General features: G+C 48.8%; 1 long non-coding RNA gene across 4 annotated transcripts; it reads right to left on the reverse strand.

Annotated features, from left to right (window-relative positions):
* Window positions 1-4,908: 4,908 nt before the first annotated feature.
* LOC140612632 (uncharacterized) lies at window positions 4,909-19,564 on the reverse strand. Of its 4 annotated transcripts, none has more exons than XR_012013776.1 (4): window positions 18,715-19,559; window positions 17,547-17,715; window positions 15,697-15,751; window positions 4,909-5,038 (listed from the first exon to the last, which is right to left on the reverse strand). It is a non-coding gene; the product is annotated as an uncharacterized lncRNA (long non-coding RNA). The 4 variants fall into 4 exon arrangements; XR_012013778.1 differs by lacking the exon at window positions 4,909-5,038 and adding an exon at window positions 13,366-13,961 and having other exon boundaries at window positions 18,715-19,560; XR_012013777.1 differs by lacking the exon at window positions 4,909-5,038 and having other exon boundaries at window positions 13,969-15,751; window positions 17,547-17,780; window positions 18,715-19,564.
* Window positions 19,565-21,164: the final 1,600 nt, after the last annotated feature.

Raw genomic sequence — 21,164 nt, forward strand, 5'->3', positions numbered from 1 at the left:
CCCTCATGTGTAATCAGGGAATGCAGATTAAACTTGCTCTCATCAGTAGACATCTCTCCAAAGAAGACACACACGTGGCCAACAAGCACGTGGAAAGATGCTCAGCCTGGTCAGCCATCAGGAATGCGCAAATCAGAGCCTCCATGAAGAGCACATTGCACCTGCCAGGATGGTTATAATCAAGAAGGAAAACAGCACAAGTGCTGATGAGGGTGGGGAGGAATGGGAGCCCTCGAACACGGCTGCTGGAGACACAAAGCAGTGCAGCCGCCGTGGGAAACAGTCTCATGGACCTTCAGAGGTTAAACATGGTGCTACTGTATGACTCAGAAGTTTCCGTCCTAGGGGTCTACCCAAGGCAAATGAAAGTGTACCTCCACACAAAGACATGCACACGAATGTTCACAGCTGTGTTGCTCACCAAAACCACTGAGTGCAAACACCCGAATGTCCATCAACTGATGAAAGGAAAACAGAATGTTTTGCGTGTGCATGATGGTGCATTATTTGGCCACTGAAGGAAATAAAGCCCTGACACACACTACGGCTTAGGTGAATCTTGAAACCCTGTGCTCAGTGAATGAAGCCAGTCACCAAAGACTGGCATTGTTTGATTCCCCCTCCCTCTTGTACAGAAAGTCCAGAATAGCCAGTATGTAAACACGAAAGTAGGTGAGTGGTTGCTGGGGGCTGCAGCGATGTTGGGGGTAGCAGCCAAGGGGTACGGGATCTCTTGTGGGGTACCGAAATGTTCATGGTTGCACAAGCCTGTGAATATATGAAACTCCCTGAATTGTGCATTGTATGGCATCTGGATTAAACCTCAGTAAAGCTGCATGAAAAAAATCATGCCAATCTACCATTACTCCATTCCAGATAGGTAAAGACGTAAATGCCTGGTGGAACCAAGCTCCATGTGGGGTGCAGAGGGTCAAGAGCTCTTGCCCTCTGCCACCACAATGGGAACTGGCGCAGTGGTTTGAAAAACAGCTGGGCATCACCCAGAAATGTGAAGACGCACCACCCAGATCAGGATACAGAACAATGCTGTCACCAGCCTCCTGAGGGTGATCTACCCTCCCACCCTTAATGCCTGTTGGCCCTGACCTAATCCTGATCCCCGTCGCTGGTCCCTTACAGAACATCCTGACACATCAGAGACGCACCCACGTGGCTGCGGGGTCAGTGGCCTGCTCCCTGCTGCCGCCGGTGTGCGTACATCTCCAGGTGTGTATCCGTTCCCACATTGAAGTTCATTGGGATTGTTTACAGCATTTCGTGATTATGTCGAATGCTGCTTTCAGCGTAGGCTCTGGGGCTGTTTGGGTGAGCATCCTCTGAAAGCTAGGAGCTCTTTCATGGCTTCAGCTGTCGTTTCCAGCCAGGCTCCTGGATTTCCTCCTGCACACGTGTGGTTTAGGGGTCAGGGACCCTGGATCTGGAGTGAGTAAATGCAGATTGTTCCCCTCTCTGCGGCTCTCTCCTACCTGGTGTTTCCTCTCTCACCCCAAACTCTGCCCTCAGACACTTGAGTTCACCAAGATAGAGACCCTCAGGACCAAAGGCCCCCAGGCCTTGCCCTTCTGTTGAATCCCATCAGGCTTCTACCTGCTTATGGTTCTCCCAAGTTCCTTTAGGAAGTCAGAAGATACACAGTCTGTCTATGGAGAGCTAGTCTGGTTGAAGCTACTTGCAATTTCTGGGGCCAGGTTGCATGGAGGCCTTAACGATACAGTTGACAAGCCCGATCTAACACACCCATGTAGTACTCTGTATCCGATGGTTAGAGAATCACCATACTCCACAGGCATACATTTGTGACAGGTGATGACAGGTGAGCCCACTGAGTCAGTCTCATGTATCTCACTAAGTCTGCATCACAGTGACCCCAGTCTCTGATCATATTACAAGCCAGTTAGAAAAACAAAACCAGAGCATCTAAAAGGCATTTTTGAGCCTGGAAAAAAAAAAAGAGATTCTAAAATAGCTGGAGAGCAAAGAATAACTTATAATGGAAATTAGATAGAGCTCAGCACAAAGCAATTATAACAACAGAAAACGCTATGAAAGAGCCTCAGTCATGTGGCCGGCGCTGTGCTGTGCTCAGAAAACTGGGCACTCTCCGCTGGAAAGGACTGAGATCACCGGGCTGGTAACTGTGCGTATGAAGGAGAAGACAGCAAATAACCACCCTCCCAGAATTTGAGGGAAACATTTTTAAAAACATAGTAGGAACCAATGACATTGAAAACAAAGATGTATCAGAAGTGCTCACAAGACCCGAGGGGGATGGGGGAGAGATGGAGAGAGGATAAACCTACAACATCCCCAGAGACAAATACAGGTGCATCCAACATTTTACAAAATCACAAAAGAATGCTATCAACAACTGCATACACACTAATTTGAAATTGCATTTGGGATGAACAACCTTCCAGAAAAAGAACATTAAACCGATTCAAAAACAATAAGACCCAAATGTACCTACAGCTTGGAAGATGTGACATCAGAGGTAGAACACACCATAAAGAGGAAAGAAAATCAAAGAACAGAGGTCCCAACCTCACAACAGGGCCTCTGGTGAGGATAAAAACGAGTAGGTTTTACCATCCCTTTTATGAGTCTAGTGTAACTTCAATACCAAAACCAGATGAGAACTGTCAAGAAAGAACTACAAGCCAATCTTATTTTAAATGCAAAAATCCTAAGTGAAATGTCAGCAAATCATGTTCCGGAAACGTGTAACAAACTCCCCGACCAATGTGGGTTTATTCCAGGAGTGTGGGAATGATGACGTTAAAGACAGCAGTAATGGAAGGTCGTGTCCAAAAGGGGATTCAGAATATTAATTCTTCCAGTCCATGAGCATGGAATATTTTTCCATCTCTTTGTGTCTTCCTCAATTTCTTTCAGAAGTGTTCTGTAGTTTTTAGGGTATAGATCCTTTACCTCTTTGGTTAGGTTTATTCCTAGGTATCTTATGCTTTTGGGTGCAATTGTAAAGGGGATTGACTCCTTAATTTCTCTTTCTTCAGTCTCATTGTTAGTGTATAGAAATGCCACTGACTTCTGGGCATTGATTTTGTATCCTGCCACGCTGCCAAATTGCTGTATGAGTTCTAGCAATCTTGGGGTGGAGGCTTTTGGGTTTTCTATGTAGAATATCATGTCATCGGTGAAGAGGGAGAGTTTGACTTCTTCTTTGCCAATTTGAATGCCTTTTATTTCTTTTTGTTGTCTGCTAAGGCTAGAACTTCTAGTACTATGTTGAATAGCAGTGTCAATGTTACCCAGGGCAATTTACATGTTTAAAGCAATCCCTATCAAAATACCATGGACTTTCTTCAGAGAGTTGGAACAAATTATTTTAAGATTTGTGTGGAATCAGAAAACACCCCGAATAGCCAGAGGAATTTTAAAAAAGAAAACCATATCTGGGGGCATCACAATGCCAGATTTCAGGTTGTACTACAGAGCTGTGGTCATCAAGACATGTGGTACTGGCACAAAAACAGACACATAAATCAGTGGAACAGAATAGAGGATCCAGAAGTGGACCCTCAACTTTATGGTCAACTAATATTCGACAAAGGAGGAAAGACTATCCACTGGAAAAAAAAGACAGTCTCTTCAATAAATGGTGCTGGGGAAATTGGACATCCACATGCAGAAGAATGAAACTAGACCACTCTCTTGCACCATACACAAAGATAAACTCAAAATGGATGAAAGACCTAATTGTGAGACAAGATTCCATCAAAATCCTAGAGGAGAACACAGGCAACACCCTTTTTGAACTCGGCCACAGTAATTTTTGCAAGATTCATCCATGAAGGCAAGAGAAATAAAAGCAAAAATGAACTATTGGGACTTCATCAAGATAAGAAGCTTTTGCACTGCAAAAGGGACAGTCAACAAAACTCAAAGACAACCTACAGAATGGGAGAAGATATTTGCAAATGATGTATCAGATAAAGGGCTAGTTTCCAAGATCTATAAAGAAGTTATTAAACTCAACAGCAAAGAAACAAACAATCCAGTCATGAAATGGGCAAAAGACATGAACAGAAATCTCACAGGGGAAGACATAGACATGGCCAACATGCACATGAGGAACATGAGGACATGCTCCACATCACTTGTCATCAGGGAAATACAAATCAAAACCACAATGAGATCCCACTTCACACCAGTGAGAATGGGGAAAATTAACAAGGCAGGAAACCACAAATGTTGGAGAGGATGCAGAGAAAGGGGAACCCTCCTGCACTGTTGGTGGGAATGTGAACTGGTGCAGCCACTCTGGAAAACTGTGTGGAGGTTCCTCAAAGAGTTAAAAATAGACCTGCCCTACGACCCAGCAATTGCACTGCTGGGCATTTACCCCAAAGATACAGATGCAGTGAAATGCCAGGACACCTGCACCCCAATGTTTATAGCAGCAATGTCCCCAGTAGCCAAACTGTGGAAAGAGCCTCGGTGCCATCGAAAGATGAATGGATGAAGAAGCTGTGGTCTATGTATACGATGGGACATTGCTCAGCCATTAGAAACGACAAATACCCACCATTTGCTTCGACGTGGATGGAACTGGAGGGTATTATGCTGAGTGAAGTAAGTCAGTCGGAGAAGGACAAACATTATATGTTCTCATTCATTTGGGGAATATAAATAATAGGGAAAGGGAATATAAGGGAAGGGAGAATAAACGTGTGGGAAATATCAGAAAGGGAGACAGAACATGAGAGACTCCTAACTCTGGGAAACGAACTAGGGGTAGTGGAAGGGGAGGAGGGCGGGGGGATGGGGTGACTGGGTGACGGGCACTGAGGTGGGCACTTGACAGGATGAGCACTGGGTGTTATGCTATATGTTGGCAAATTGAACACCAATAAAAAATAAATTTATAAAAATTTTTAAAAAGACAAAAAAACAAAAAAGGGGATTCAGAATGATGCCTGATGTCTCGTTTGGGGGGGGTAGGAGTCTGCTCGCCGAGCTGTCAGAGGGACCGGGTTTCGGCAGTGAGCTTCCATTCCTGGGAGAAAGACAACACAAAGCAAACCAGCAGATGGGGATACCTGCCCTGAATACAAGTACAACACCCCTACGCTGTCACACAGCGTCCACCTCTGCCAGGGGCCCTGGCTCTTAGCAGCTACTGGTTCAGAGCAACACCTGCTATGGGGGGTTGGGGGTTGGGCAAGGTCTGTTTTCTCTGTCTCTACGTGCCTCTCTCTCTCTCTCTCTCTCTCTCCAGTTACAAATACAAGGTAATTCCTGACAACACTGCTCTTTCATACACATTTTAGGACCAGCTTGTCTGGTCTCGTGGGAAACTCTTAAAATTGAGCAGAATTAGGCAGGTTGCAGATGAGTCTGCAGACAGTTAACCCCTCCTAGTGCGAAGTCTTCATCATTGGGAATGTGGGTTCCGTCCCTCTGCTAATTAATTTCCTTTCAATCTCCTGACACGTTGTTTATAATCATCTCCACAAATGCCATAAACATGCCCGTTAGGTACCCTTTTTGTTACTATTGTAAATGATGTATGTAATTTTTAAGTGTATTTTCAGATGCCCTTAGGTGGTAGAAAGGCATTTCATTTTTGTGGTTGTTGTATATTGGTCTTTTATCTAGGAACCTTGCTAAATTCTCTCATTTTGTTTTTTTCCCCCTGTACATTCTCTGGGTGTCAGTAGTAATATCCTCTGAAAATGCTAACAAATTTCTTCTATCCTTTCACATCCTAATCCTTTTTCTCCCTTCCTTATTGATCTGGTTCGTCTGTAGACTGGCAAGGCTTTCTGCCAATGCTGAGGAACAGACGGTGACAGTAGGTATTCTTGTTATATCCTTATTTTGAAAGGGATATTTTTAATATTTGTCATATAGTATTTGCCATAGATTTCTGGTGACTGTTACCAAGTTAAAGAAATTCCTCTTGGTTTCTTTTTTTTTTTAAGATTTTATTTGTTTATTCATGAGAGACACAGAGAGAGAGGCAGAGACACAGGCAGAGGGAGAAGCAGGCTCCCTGCGGGGAGCCCGATGTAGGACTCGATCCCAGGACCCTAGGATCACAACCTAAGCCAAAGGCAGACACTAATCACTGAGCCACCCGGGTGCCCCAATTCCCTTCAGTTCCTGATTGGTTATGATATTCATTAAAAAAAAATAATGATTAGGTGTTGAATTTTATAAGGAAAATTTCCACAGCCTGTAAGATGATTATACAGTTTTCCTTCTTTTTCTGTTAATGGATTTTCTTGAAACACGTTTAGAATTCAATGTATTGCTTTTGACTAAGTAATATGTTCACATGACTCTAAACTTAAAGGAGTATACGGTCAAAACTCCCAATGGCCCGTTTTCCCTGGCCACCTCCGCATACCCCCTTCCTCCTAGAAGACTCCTATGTCCCCAAGTTCATTTGTGTCCAACCTGAGAAACTCTGTACAGTAAAGGAACATTTTAAAAACATTATTCAGATTCCTCTTTTCTATGCATACTGTACTAATTATTCTGTGCCATATTTTTTGGTTTTGCTTAACAAGTGTCTCAGAGATCATTGCCCAGAGTATATATAGGGATGCTTATTCTTATTTCTAGTGTAGCCACATGGTGCTCCAATGCACAGGTGGTCCATACATACCTAACCAGCCCTTCAGGGATGGACGTCCAGGCCTGGTGGACCCCCACTAGGGTGCGTGGTGTGCACTGATGCCTCTGTACATGCTCTGTCTGCATGTGTGCAAGGACATCTGTGTGACAAACCCTGGATGAGAACTGCTGTGTAAAGGTTATGTATGTCTGAAATTCACCACATTTTATCAAATTCTCTTCGCAGAGGTTGTTTTGATTTATATTCCCTCCAGCCAAGCACCTTGGACCTCTTACCCCATTCTCTTGTTGAACAAACCTGTGTGCATGTTAAAGGCTTTGTTTTGTTCTCATCTGATAAGAGATTGATGGTATCTCTGTGTTCTCATCCACATTTCTTTTTTTGTCTTTATACATTTCAGCCAACTATATTTCCTTTCCTCTGAATTTATGCTTATCTTGGTTATCAATGTTTCCATTGGAATCTTTTTAAGAAAATTATTTATAGGAGCTCCTCATACATTAGGGAAATGAAACTTTTGTGATCGTAACTCATTCTGGGTTTGTCAGTGCCCTTTTGACTTTGCCTATTTAGGGTTTTACCTACTGAAACACTTAACAATTCTTTAACTTAATCAGACATAAAAGAAAAAAATGTAGGGAGCCAAGTTCATGAGTCTTTCAGGGTTTTGGCTTCTGGGTTTAGTGTCACCCTTGGAAAGCCTGTCCCCACTCTGAGATGCTAAAGTGACAAACATAAAAAATAATAATGAGGACGATGATGGCTAACTCACATCTAGTGACTCATCTGGGCCAGACCATTTATTCCGGGAGGTAATTCTGCCATTATTCATCGAGCAGATGAGGAATGGGAGGCACCGAGTCGTGACTTTCACAGGCTCACAGAGGTCATGCCTGGCCCAGCCAGGGTTGGGACCCAGACCCTCCACCTCCAGACTTCTCATCCACTCAGCGACACTGCCACCCACTGTCTGCTGTGCTCCTTGTAGAGTTCCACTACTATTAAACCATCCATCTATCTGGGATCTGTGCTTGTGGACGTGAGGCACACATTCCTCCCCTGGCTGTGAAATAATGGTCACATTGCCACTTCTTTCAACACTCCATCTTCCTCTAATATGAAATGCCTCATGACCTCAGCCTCCACCTTGTCTCTCCTTTGGTTGTGCTCTGTCCGCAGGGAGCTCAGTGATTCCCGTGGCCTTAAATTCCATGGATCCACAGACCTCATCCCAGACCTCTTGCCTGAATTCCTGAAGCCAACTCTCAGCTTCATGGTGTGGGTGCCCCTCCCTCAAGCCCCACGTGCTCCCACCCCAGCCTTCTCCTTCCTCTGATGTCCGCAGCTCCCTTGGGGGACTTGCCAAGTCATACACCTTAACCGCTCCTTGCCTCATACCCCACTCAGCATCCATCAGCAAAACCTGTTCTCACTCAAAACATACAAAATATATCGAAACAGTTATCAGCAGCTGTGCCTTATTTCCCTCCAAAGCTCCAAGCAGGGTCTGGTAGAAACTCCCACCACCAGCTCCCGGCAGGCCATGTCTCTGTATTGAATGACATTCCAGAGACAGGAAGGTCCCTGTGACCAGGTCACAGTGCCACTTGGGTTGAAAGCAGGAGCCCCTGAAGTTCTGCTCTGGTTCTAGAGATTTCAAACTAATTCAGATCTAGTGCTCAAAGGCAGAGATGTGACCCCGCACACACTCATCTTCCAGTAGGCTCAAGGGTGTCTTGGGTCTATGTTGAGGGGATGAATTAGGAGGTGAACTTGAGGCCCAGGAAGGCAACACTTGCATCAGGGCTGGCTACTGGCAGGTTAAAACGCCTCTGAGCACAAAGGGAGTGCATGGATGCCCCCTCCCCTTCCTGCTTATCAGAAACACACTATCATCTGCTGGCACAATTTGCCTTCTATTTAGTCCATAAAAATTCATCTCTGTAGTCTTTTGCAACAAATCTCAATTAGATCCCAACACAGAACCAAGCAAAAATTGGCTTCACCACTCTAGAAATAGTTGTGGCCTACATGTCAAAACCTCCTAAGGAAATAAAAAGGAGAAGAGAAACAGAGTGGCTGAGATAAAGCAGCAGGAACCAGGTTCACCCTCCATCATGAAACAAAGAAGCAAAAGTCCTAAAATATGGGAGAGGGGGATGTTTCTCAAGTATGGAATGCCTGGCAATTGCAGGCAATTGCCTCTTGAGTGAGGCAAGCAGCATGTGAGATCAGGAGTTGCACCAGCCACCTACCTGGAGAGAACTTTCAGACCATGATGGTGGTGTGAGTGGAGCCTGACAGCAGGAGTCAAGGGAGGTCAAGACCCCTAGAGTTTACAGGAAAAGACCAGGAGGAGGGAGAGAAAACCCAGAGACCAAGTTTTCAGCTATGATGGGGGCATGTACTTGGGGAAACCACCCAAAGTGAGAAAAGGACCATCCAAAAGAAGATGAAAGTACAATCATCAGAGCTCACACAGTGCCAGGAATAGCCAGTGCCCTCCCCAGCCAGAGCAGATACACCTCAGAGCTGACAGGGACCTGGGTGGAGTGCCTAGAAAGATTTTGCCTCAGCAGCAGGACAGGATGAGCACTAGACTAACGCTGTTCTGGTTCTGTCCAACAAGGCTTTTGATTAGGACCCAAGAGGACCAAATACAACTGCATCTTAGAAGAAAGCTCAGGAATGTTTGTAAGAGAACAAAAATATGTAGCACCCAACAACACAAAACCCACAAGACCTGGCATCCAATCAAAAATTACCAGAATGCAAACAAGCGGGAAAATATCAGGAAAAAAAATCAATCTCTAGAAACAGATTCAAATGACAAAGTGAAGAAATTTATACATAGAATATTAAAACATTTATTGTAATTATGTCCTATATGTTTGGGAAGGTAAAGGAACATATAAACATATTAAAGAGATAGGAAAGTTAAGAAAAGAAGACCCCTCTTTGGAGGTGGAAGAAGGCAAAGTACAGTCTAAGACAAAAACGAGAGCAAATGAGAAAATGTTGGATTAGTAAACTATCCACATGAAACTTAGAGAGAAAATAGACTAAAAAAATGAGTAGAGCATCAGTGATCTTTGAGACACCTCTAAGCAGGATAATGAATTGCATGTTATATTGCATAAAATTGAAACCCAAAAGGACAGGAAACAAAAAAAATATTTGAAGAAATATTAACTGGAAGTTCTCTAAATAAATCCACAGATTCAAAAATTTAAATGAATCCAGGCACGATAAACATGGGTAAATGACACCAAGGCACATAAATTAAAATTGCTTAAAACCAACAAAAGGAAAATTTTAAAGACATCTGTAGAAAAATGACAAGTTACATATCAAGGAATAGAATAAGAATGACAGTAGGCAGTGTCAGAGACAATGCAATTTAGAATATAGTAGTACAGCCATCTTTAAAGCTCTTAAAGGAGAAAATGAAAATCTGAATTTCTAGTTTCAGCAAGAATTCCTTCAAAAATGAAGACAAAGAAGATACTTTTTTTCAGACATAGAAGAACTGAAAGGGAGGGTCCTGGGTGGCTCAGTGGTTAAGCATCTGCCTCCGGCTCAAGGCATGATCCTGGGGTCCTGGGATCAAGTCCTGTATCAGGCTCTCTGCAGGGAGTCGGCTTCTCCCTCTGTGTCTCTGCCTCTCTCTGTGTCTCTTATGAATAAATAAATAAAATCTTAAAAAGAAAAGGACTGAAAGGACGAATAACCAGCTGATGTGCATAAAAGAAAATTCTTGAAAGAAGTCCTTTGGGCAGAAGGAAAATGACCCCTGATGGAAACCTGGACCTACACAAAGCAGTGAAGAGTACCAGAAATTATATATATGGAGGTAAAGAATTATTCTATTGAAAAATGTCTTTACAAGATAATTGGCCTTTCAAAGTAAAAATTGCAACAATGTGTTGTGAGGTTTATAATGCAATCTAAGTAAAATGTATGACAACACTAGCACTGAGGCCAGGAAGGGCAGACAAATAGAAGTAGCTACTGTGAAGCTTCTACACTGTGCAGGAAGTAGCATAGTATTGCCTGAAGGTGTAGAGTAGTAAGTTAAAGAGACACATTGTAAGTCTTGAATTGACCAGCAAAATAACAAAACAAGGAGTTACAGCTAAGAAGCTGTCAAAGGAAATAAAATGGAATCATTAAAATACTCAACTGGAAAAAGAAGAGGGAAAAAAAGAACAAAAACCTATGGGATAAAGAGAAAACCAATAGCAGGATGATGGATTTAAATCCAACCTTATCAATGATCACATTAAATATAAATGGTCTAAAATCCCAATTAAAAAGGCAGAAGTTGTCAGATTGGATTTAAAAAATAAAAGCAAGACTCAGCTGTATGCTACATTTAAGAAAGTTGCGTAAAATGTTAAGACACAAATAGATTAAAAGTAAATAGATAGGAATATATATACCATGCTAATATTCATCAAAAGAAAAGAGAGCTGTTTATATTAACTTCAGGCAGGGGCACCTGAGTGGTTCAGTTGGTTAAGTGTCCAACTCTTGATTTTAGGTCCCATAATGAGCTCAAGGTCATGAGATCAAGCCCCACATCAGGCTCCACACTCAGTGCAGAGTCTGCTTGAGATTCTCTCTCTCCCCCTACTCCTCCCGCTGCTTGTGCTCGCTCTCTTTCTCTCTCTCTCTCAAAAAAATAAATAAAATCTTTTAAAAATATTTTTTAAAGCTTCAGACAAAGTACATATTGAGCAAAGCATACTCCCAGGCATTAAAAGGTTATTTCATAATGACAAGTGGGTCTATTCATCAAGAGAATATAATATTCTTAAATGTTAATGTACCTAATAACAGTGCTTTAAAATACATAAAAGAAAAACTATTGGCACCAAAAGAAGAAATAGACAAATCAACAACTATGTGAGGAGGTATGACAGAGGAAGTAAGCAGAAAGTCAGGAAGGCAGTGAAGAGGCGATCACCACTGCCAATCCAACCGACATAACTGACATCTATAAAATATCCCACCCTGAAAACAGCAGAACTCACATTCTTTTCAAGTACACATGAAACATTTACCAAGATAAACCATATTTGGGATCATAAAACTATTCTTAATAAACTTAAAAGGATTCAAATCATACAGAGTGAGGCCACAACAGAATTGAATTCTAAATGCCAAAGAGAACAGTATGTGGAAAATCCCTAAATCCGTGTGTGATGGGTGGAATTCTAAGATGAACTCATGACCTGTGTCCTCCAGTGTGACTCCTGTGATGAATTTTATGTTAAATGGACAAAGGGAGGGGCACCTGTGTGGCTCAGTGGTTGAGCATCTGCCTTTGGCTCAGGGCGTGATCCGGGGTCCTGGGATGGAATCCCACATTGGGCTCCCCACAGGGAGCCTGCTTCTCCCTCTGCCTGTGTCTCTGCCTCTCTCTCTGTGTCTCTAATGAATAAATAAAATCTTTTTTAAAAAATGGACAAAGGGATTTTTGCATATGTGATTAAGGTTACTGCTCAGTTGACTTTAAGATAAGAAGATTATTAGGGTGGGCCCCACCTCATCAGAGTTCCAAGCAGGAGATCTGAAGCACAAAAGAGAAGAGATTGGTCATTATGGAGCAAAGGAGCAAGAACCTGACAGGAGCTGTGGGGAGCTGAGAATAGTGCCAAGCCTGTGGCCAGTCGGGAGGCACAGTCTTCAGTTCTCCAACGGCAAGGGCCTGAGTCTGGCCAGCGACAGGCATGAGTGGAGAGGACCCTTGGCTCCAGGTGGGGGCACAGGCCACCAGTACCCTAATTTCAAGGGTGCCCTGCCCAATCCTGGGCCACAGGACTGGATAAAGATAAGGGGTGTGGTTTGAAGCCACCATATGTGTAATAGGTCGTGTTGCAACAGAAAAGACAAGCAGTACAGAAATTAAGTAACATGCATCAGAGAACTCAAAAGGAAAATTAGAAAGTGTTTCAAATGGATTGAAAATGGAAACACAACATAAAAGTTCATTGGCTTTGGGAGGCCTGGGTGGCTCAGCATTGAGCATCTAGGTCGTGATCTGGGGGTCTAGGGATCAAATCCCACATCAGGCTCCCAGTGAGGAGCCTGCTTCTCCTTCTGCCTCTGTCTCTGCCTCCTCTCTTTCTCTGTGTCTCTCATGAATAAATAACTAAAATCTTTAAAAAAATTCATTGGCTTTAACATGGATGGACCTAGAAGGTATAGTCCTGAGTGGAATAAGTCAGAAAAGGGGAAATGCCATATGATTTGACTCATATGTAGAATCTAAGAAACAAAACAAATGAGCAAAGAGGCAAGAGATAGGGGAGGGGATGAGGGACAGGGAACAGAAGAGGTGGGGGATGGAGGAGGGAATGAGGGATGGGGAGAGGGAGACGGGGGCGGGGGACGGGACTGGAATGAGGTGTGCACTCATCGTGACAAGCACTGAGGAGTGATGCATGAAATCGGTGATTCACTATATTGTGCACCTGAGACTAATAAGCACTGTATGTTAACTATACTGGAATTTTTTAAAAATGAATTAATTTTGGCTTAAGTCATATGAGAAAAGATGAGAGTTCCCCCAACTCAATGACCTCAGCCTCCCCTTGAAGAAATCAGAGAAAAAGAAAAATGAAGAAAGGAAGCAACCAATGTGAAAGCAGAAGTCTACGAAACAGGAAACAGAAAATCAGTGAAGCCAAAGCTGTTCTTTTTAGAAGATTAAACAATTTAATCAAACTCATCAGATTGATCCAAAAACAGTGGGAGCAGACAAGACCGTCAGCACCTGGAGAGACACCTTGGCTGGCAGCACAGATGCAGCTAAAAAACACAGAGTAAGGAGAGAGGAGGATGACTGCCTTCCAGCCGTTCCACCTTGGGCAGAGATGAGCAGACCCGCAGTCGGCCCGAGCAGGTGCACAAGCCCGCTCACCTCCAACCAACCTGAGAAATTGAAATCGTAGTTTAAAGCCTTGTGTCGAAGGACGTTCCAGCAACAGACATCTTTGTGGAGGATTGTACTGAACATTTAAGACAAAGTAACATGCATCCCACAGAAACTATTCCAGGAATTTGAAGAGAAGAAAGCTCTGATCCCATCGCCAGGCACAGATGGGCATTATAAGAAAAGAAACGACAGGCCACCAATGGAAATGCACAAATCCTTTTTTTTTTTTAAGAATTTATTTATTCACGAAAGACACACAGAAAGAGGCAGAGCCATAGGCAGAGGGAGAAGCAGGCTCCTCGCAGGAACCCCGATGTGAGACTGATCCTAGGACCCCTGGATCATGACCTGAGCCAAAGGCAGACGCTCCACCATTGAGCCACCCAGGCGTCCCTGAAATGCACAAATTCTTTTTTTTTTTTTTTTTTTGAAATGCACAAATTCTTAACAAACGTTTAGGCAATCAAATCCCAAAATACATTAAACGGGTTATGTGACCAAGTGGGGCTTATGCCAGGCTGTCTTAACATTTGAAAATGAAGGAATTTAGTTCATCATATTAACAAACAGACTAAAAGATGAAAAAGCATATGATCATCTTCAAAAGTGCAGGAAAAGCATTTTGCGAAGCCTGCCCTCCATTCCTGATACAGGTTACCAGAAGACAGGGGCTAAAAGGGGAAGTCCCACCGCCTGATGACAGCATGCATGAAAAACCCAACAGATGACCCTGTGCTGAGTGTGGCAGGACGGAGCGCTCTCTCCAGCGGCCAGGAGACAGGGCGGGTGCCAGCTCTCACCCCTGCCGTCCCACGAGGTCCTCAAGGCTCCCTGGTGTAACCAGGGAAAGGAAGACAGGGCATCCGGGGCAGAGAAGAAAGAAATCGTGTCCTCCTTATCTGAGGAACACATGATCATCTGTGTAGAGACCCTACAAAATGTGTGAGTCACTGGAACCCACCGGTGAGTTCAGTGGGGTTGTAGGTTAGATGGTCAGCACACAAACCTCAGCCGTATTTCTCATACTAGAAATGAACATTTTGAAACCGAGGTTCTCAGATGCCTTTTACAAAAGAATAGGAAGTAGAAAACATTTGTAGGTAAGTTTGACAGAAGTCTGGGACTTGTACTCTGAAAACCGTAAAAGACTATAAGAATGGAGAAGCCCTACCAAACGGGCACAAACAGAGTCCAGGGACAGAAAGGCGCCCCTGGGACCGAGGTGCCAGCTCCTCCCAAACTGAGGTAGAGTTAACACAATCTGAATCAAAACCCCAGCAGAATTTGGGGGGTTTTGTAGAAGGTAACAAGCTGATTCCAGACTTTATATAAAAACGCAAGGATGTAAGGTAGCTAAAATCACTCTGAAGAAGGACACTGGGGACTCAGTGATCTGACTTGGAGCCTTGTAAAAGGCCAGCCCGCGGGGTTCCGGGCAGCATCAGAACTGGACCCACACACGTGAGTCGACTGGTGTTCCTCCAAGTTGCCAAAGCAAACCCCTGGAGAAGGGATCACTTTTTAAACAGAAGGTGTTAGGGGTGCTTGGGTGGCTCGGTGGTTGAGTATCTGCCTTCAGCTCAGGATGTGACTCCGGGGTCCTGGGATCGAGTCCCATTTTGTTTTTTTTGTTTTTTTGTTTTGTTTTGTTTTGTTTTGTTTTTGAAAGCAGATTTGTAAGTGGCCAATGAGCAGCAGAAAAGATGCTGAAATTCACACATCGTTTGGGAAACGCAAAAGAAATCCACAGGCCACGGAACTCCTGTTAGAGCCACTGACTTTGAAACCAGGGCCCCCGCAGGTGCTGGGGTGGGGGTGCGTGGAGCAGCGGAGTACCCCACACACCCCGGTGTGAGTCCAGAGCAGGGCCAGCACTTTGCAGACACCAAGTGGATGTCTTTAAAAATTCCCCACCTCTCCCACACGACCCAGGGGTCCCCGATGTCCGACAGGACAGTCAAAAGCGTGCACCCCCCACCAAGCCTGGCATGTGGCAGGTCATGGTACATGCGTGTTCTGGGATGTTACCCGTCAGTGAAAAGTACTGTGCCAGTGATAGTGGTGGGAGTATCAGCGCCCCAAAGACGTGCATGCCCGAACCCCGGGAATTGCGTCCAGTTTCTCCTACCCGGCAAAGAGGAAGCAAGGTTGCAGATGGAATGACGGTCGCTGGGCAGCTGACCCTGAAACAGGGAGATTACCCCGGATTATCTGGGTGAGCGCCGTAATCACAGGGTGCTTAGGCGGGAGGGATGCCACGGGACCACTGGCCGCCGTTGCTGGCTCCAAGGATGGAAGTGGGCCACGTGCCAAGGAATGTGGGGCCTCAAGTGGCCAGAAGGGACCAGCGGCCAGGGTGTCTTTGGAGCCTCCTAGGGGAGCAGGACCCAGTGACACCCGGATTTTGGCCCCTGTGAGACCCAGTCAGGTTTCTGACCCCCAGGTTTGTGAAGTAATATGTTGTTCTGAGGCCCTGAGTGTGAGCTCATGTGTCACGGCGGCAATAGTAAGCTGACAGCGATAAGGTCAGGGATATGGACACATCACAGTCGTCATTCTAGGTGCAAGAAGCCTGACAGCAAAGATGGGCTAGTGCTGTCTGATGACACCCACACCAGCCAGGAAGCACCAGACGGTGGGGGAGGGAGGAGGCCAGAGGGAGAGGGTTGATGCGTGGCTCACTGGGGACCAGTGGGGGCCTCAGGGTGCTCACCTCCACCCACCCCGGCCCTGGAGGTGCATCCCTGGGCGCAGCTATGGGTCAACTAACTTGATGAGTGATTAGACTGACTTTAAAGAAGAGGATTACATTCAGGTCAAAGGGGCGTCAAATGCAGTGGTGCAAGAGGTGCAGGTGCCACAAGCCTGGTGTTGGGTGGTTCAAAGGAAATGCGCTGTCGATCTGGGCTGGCCCCCCCATGTCAGGGGCTGGGGGGCTTCTCTGCATAGGGGGGCAGTACCTCAGGACAGGAGATGGCCCCGGGTGGGCGTCCCTCAGGGAAAGGCTGCAGGTGAGGCAGTGGCCAGGCTCAGCAGGGGTGAAGTGCACAGGGGGCAGGGCCCTGGGGGGAGCCACATAGATCTGGGTCCTGCTTCCAGGGGCACCAGGGACCATGGTGAGACCAGAAGCACTGGCCCCAGGAGTGTCGGGGGCTGGGGAGAAACACCCTGCGACGGGCACTGCCTGGAGGGGAGACCGCTCTGTGTGCCCCCTTGGTGGTCGTGGGGCTCAGGCTCAGCAGCCAGGCCCCCAGGCAGCCCTCCTGATTCTGGTATCAGATGGTGGCCATGCCTCGGTCTCCCCACTGTGAAGCGAGCCTCTCACCAAGGAGGGGGGTGCGGAAGCGGTGCTCCGCTCTGGTGAACTCAATATGTGTGCAAAGTGGTCTCCCCGGCAAGTCGGGGACCAGCCTGCGAGAGGGACAAGGAGCCTGACCCCCTTCCCCAGCCAGCCTGGGGACAAGCAGACTTTCACTGTGAAAACGGCGGGGAGGAGCAGGGCCAGGCAGTCGGGACTGTGGGTCACCTCCACAAGGACCATGGCCAACGTCCAGGCTCAAAACAATGCCTGCCACCACCTCACAGTCAGAGCAGGGAGTCCAACGTGGGTGTCACTGGGCTAAAATTGGGGCAGCCCCCCTGGAGGCTCTGGAGCAGGACTGGGGCAGGCCTTGGGCAGCTTCTGGAGGCACTGCCCTGGTGGCATGTGGCCCGTCCCCGACACGGGCAGCAGCCAACTGTCCTCCGACCCTCCCTCTCTCTGGCCCTCCTGCCTCCCTCTCATCAGGACCCTCTGATCATGGTTAGGGGACCCCCCAAACCACCCAGGATGATCCCCTGGCTCATGGTCCCTCACTCAAGTACAGCCGCTAAGTCCTTCCGTCCTATGGAGCCATGTCCTCACGGTTCTGGGGATTAGGGTGTTATGCTAGTCAGGGTTCTCCTATCAGCTGTCTGCCTGTCATTCTGTCTACCTACCATCTGAAGAGGAATCGGGTCCCAGGATTATGGAGGCTGGTGCATGCCAAGAGCTCCTGTGGGCAAGCGAGTTCTAGTCCAAAGGTGGGAGGAGTTCCCTCTTCCCCAGGGGAGGCTCAGTCTTTTGCTCTATTCGGACCTTCAACTGAACAGGCCAGGCCCACCCACCCTGTGGGAAACCATGGGCATCACTCGGTCCACCAATTCACGTGTCAAAATCTCATCCAGAAACACCTACATAGACACACCCAGAATCGTGTTTGACCAAATGTCTGGGGTCCCCGTGGCCCAGGCCAGTTGACACATAAAATTGACCCTTACAGACATGGGTATCTCTTGGGGCAGGGGGGAGGTGCACTATTCATCCCAGCACAAGGACAGAGGGACTGGGTGTCAGGAAGGGACAGAGCAGGGCAAGTGGACTGGGGGTCAGGGATAGGGTGAAGCAGTGCTCTTGCTCTGTTCCCCATGGGGCCTGGACCACACTGGCTGCCGGGTAGGTCCTGAGACCTTCCATGGTGTAGGGGGGTGGGGAGGAGGAGGGAGGTCAGAGGTCCCAGCAGGTGGGGGACAGGCAGCAGTGGTCTGCACGGGGAGGGGGGGAGCCTGCAGCGAGGCCCATGGGCTGTGGTCACTTGGAGGGGCTTTCAGGAGCCTCCGTGCAGCAGAAAGGCACAGGCCCGTGGGCAGGGGGCCAGCGTGGCCCAGAGAGGGGCTGCCTCCCCAGGTGGTGCTACAGGGTGAGCATCGGACAGGGCAGGTGGAGCCCAGGGCTGGGGGGAAGACCAGCTCCCCCACTGCACCCCCACCCCCACCCCAGAGAGCAGACGCTGCCCCGCCCGGGAAGGAAGGAAGTTGCTGGCTGAGCCTGCTGACCACGGGAAGGCCTCTCATCACATGCTCCGAGGTCAGCAGGGCCCAGTGGGGCCTTTCCAGCTGCCCCGTGCCAGGCGCCCCAGGACCCCGCAGCCATCGCGGTGACCTGTCTCCTTCTGACTCTGTCTTCCCTTGCTGGGCTCTCCCTGGGGACCCTCCTCCCTGTGTCACCACTACATCCCTGCAGGCTGGTCCTTCCAGAGACGAGCCATTGCCCCCACCCCACCTCCAACTCAGGGTCAGAGGCGTCTGGCCCCCTTCCTGTTGGCTCACCCCCACCTCCTCTGCTCACTTTGGGGCCTTCACACTTGCTGTCCTGTCCCTTGGCTTGGACGCTTGTCCCTAGTGGTCAGGAGGCTCACTTTCTCCCTGGGCCATCACCCTAACCTCCCACCTAAGCTGTGATAGGCCCCCGGCCAGAGCCCTGTGCCCCTCCCTCGATTGTTCCTACACCTGCTGCCCCTCCTGACTTTGTACATCCATCACTCATGCCCACGGCCCCACACCCCCAGGCCATTGACTCCTGGAGGGCAGGGCTTGGGTTAGGCCCCCTCATCGCACACCCCCAGCACCCACATGGTTCCACACAGGTACCTCCCTGGTGGGGCTGCTCCATCCCTGGGCCCCCCTGCAGACACTGTAAAACTCCTGAGGGGAGACCCCACACACAAGCCAGCCTACATAGAGAAGAAGGAGCAGGTACTCCCCAGGGATCCCCCAGAGGCCTCTGCCCAGGGCCTGGGCCTCACCCTGCCCTCCTTTGAGAGCTCTGAGTAGGGACACTGTCCTCGAGGCTCAGATCAGTGAGTGGAGGGCTGAGGCCAAGGGAGGGTCAGCACCCCCACAGGCGTTGCCTATAAACAGACTCAGCCCCTTACTTCAGCACTTGAGGCTTCTCACCACACCCCTTGACCTTCCTGTCTTGCCTCCAAATCTGCAGCCCCCCACCATCCATGCCAAGCCAGGAGGGGCTGCACAGAAGTCACCTGCCCCCTCACTGGGGCCCCACCCAGGTACCCTTCCTCTGGGGTCTCCACTCACCAGCCAAACCCCTTCCACCCTCAGCTGCCCTTCACAACCTCCCTGGCCTCAAGCAGGGTCCCCACACTTCTCCCATGCTCCGTGGCTCCTCCCTTCAGCCGGTGGCCAGACACGCACCTGGGGAGCAGGGGTGCAAGAGCATGTGGCTCCGGGGAGCAGCATGTAGGCTGGTCTGTGCAGGGGGCCGTCAAGGTCCTTCCCTGTCTTGGGGTCGGTCCTGGGGGGTCCCACGGTTGTCCCTGTGCTTAAGGGGCAGCTGTGGCTCCCGGCAGGACATGCTTCCACGGGGGTCTTTGCCTGAGTTAGGAGGTGAGCTGGAAAGAGGAGCATCATCGGTTAGAAAATACAGAGAGAGGTCAGAAGGAGGTGGTCCCCGTCCTCGTTCAGTCGGAGGGGGTGGGCTGTGCCTGGAGCACCGGGCACTGTGCCCCATCCCTACAGGGTACGTCTGTCATGATCCCGTGTTATGGACAGGAGGCCAAGGCCCATCCTCCCTGTCCCTTCGTTCGTGGACTGTCTGAGCCAGCGGCGCCGGAACGTGGCCCCCAGCACCCCGGCTGGGGGTTTACGGAGGAAGAATCAGGGCATTGTTCACAGGACACAGGGGCCACCTGCCCCCGCCCACTCTCCCTGCCCTCTGAGTCACTGCTCCAAAGAGAGGGGGCGTTGCAACCCCAGACCCGTTTGTCTGGCTGCCTGGGAGGGGCTGGGCGCCGCAGGGAAGCTGGCATCCCCCGGAGCAGGCAGGTATTGACCGCCAGCCACCGGCCCGGCCCTGGGAACAAGCCCAGCGGCCCTTCTGGCCGTGGGCAGAGGGTGGAGGGCTGCAGGGCTGATAACGTCTGTTCCGGGGCAGGCCGAGGCAGAGCAGGTTTTCCCAGCAGCGGAGGTAAGCTGGGACCTGGCCCCCACCCACCTGCGCACCCACCACTGCCAGGCTGTCCCCTGTGGCACCCCCTGGCCCGATGCTCTGCTGCAAGGACATCTCTGGGTGAACTGAGGCAAGATGGCCTGGCCCCCTTTCCAGGGGAAAAGCCAGGGCCCCCAAGAACAGCTGGCCCAGAGTGACCTCTTCCCAAGAGAGAAGCGAGCTGCGGCCAGCTGCCTGGAACATAGTCACTGGTCACATCTGGGGTGGAGCTGGATGCGGATGTTGGGGCCGTGCCCTCCACAGCATCAGCCTCCAGCTGCCGAGACACAAGTCACACCTTTGTTCCGTGGGACACTCAGAGGCCAAGAGTACTTAGGGGAAGCCACAGGCATTGCCCAGCTCTTCCTGACACTCACAAAGCTGCCACCGACAAACAAGCAACCCGTCCAACCCAGCCCAGTGGACTTGGGGCAGACAGTACATCCGTCATGCCCATCCCAGCTCAACCAGCCTGCTCATGCCACACAACCCAGAACCCCGGCCCCAACTCATCCTGCCCAGGCCCCATGGCTCGATCCCACCCACCCAACCCAGGCCCGAGGCTCCATCTCATCCTGCCCAGGCTCCATGTCTCCATCTCACCCAGCCTGGCCCCCGTCGCCATATCCCATCCCTCCCAGGCCTCATGGTCCCATGCCACCCACCCACCCAGCACCCATGTCTCTATCTCACCCAGCCTGGCACCCATGACCCCATCCCACTCACCTAGCCTGGCCCCCATGGCCATATCCCATCCAGCCCAGGCCCCATGGCTCCATCCCACTCATCCA

Source organism: Canis lupus, chromosome 21 (assembly GCF_048164855.1).
Source record: "Canis lupus baileyi chromosome 21, mCanLup2.hap1, whole genome shotgun sequence".
NCBI lineage: Eukaryota > Metazoa > Chordata > Mammalia > Carnivora > Canidae > Canis > Canis lupus.